The 624-nt window shown below is 29.2% G+C and overlaps 1 protein-coding gene across 1 annotated transcript in view; it reads left to right on the forward strand.

Annotated features, from left to right (window-relative positions):
• The window catches only part of LOC119582154 (lysophospholipid acyltransferase 7-like), a 7,260-nt gene that overhangs the window by 842 nt on the left and 5,794 nt on the right, over positions 1-624 (forward strand). The window lies entirely within an intron of this gene.

Raw genomic sequence — 624 nt, forward strand, 5'->3', positions numbered from 1 at the left:
TCTTCTGACTATACATCTCAGTTTCTTTATTTAGTTAAAATGTGTGTGCTTCTGATCCCCTATTGCTCTGCATTACATCATACCAGAGATACAGCCTTTCTCTTTATATCAGCTTGTAGTTGTAGAACTTGTTTTAATCTGGCATATTCTCCAACAGTTAAAAACTTTGGACTCTCTAGACTTACGTGTCTAATAACTTCGTTATTTTTGAGTTGCAATGGAAGTACATAGAAGATAACTTTCTTAGATTTAATTGCTCTGTCATATGAATATTTTTTTTTTCATTTAGAAAATAGCTGGTTGAAAATGAACCCTTACTGAATATTCCAAGCAACTTGTTTATTTAACTTCAAACCAAGCAAATAAAAATTGTGCCCTTCACCAAATACACTGCTTGAAAAGCTTCATGCTTTTTTGACTTTCCACATAAAAAGAAAATTTTCTTATAGTCAGGAGTTTATGGGTAAAATTAAATGGTAACTGTATTAGTTATGCATTCTAGAAATTACTTTTATTCATAATATTCCTTAGTTCATGGAGACATTAGTTTAGTAGGACTATTTACTTTAATAGCATTATGTATTTTTTGCTTTAAAAAATTTTATTCCATGAATTTTCATTTTA

This window comes from Penaeus monodon, chromosome 15 (assembly GCF_015228065.2).
Source record: "Penaeus monodon isolate SGIC_2016 chromosome 15, NSTDA_Pmon_1, whole genome shotgun sequence".
Taxonomy (NCBI): domain Eukaryota; kingdom Metazoa; phylum Arthropoda; class Malacostraca; order Decapoda; family Penaeidae; genus Penaeus; species Penaeus monodon.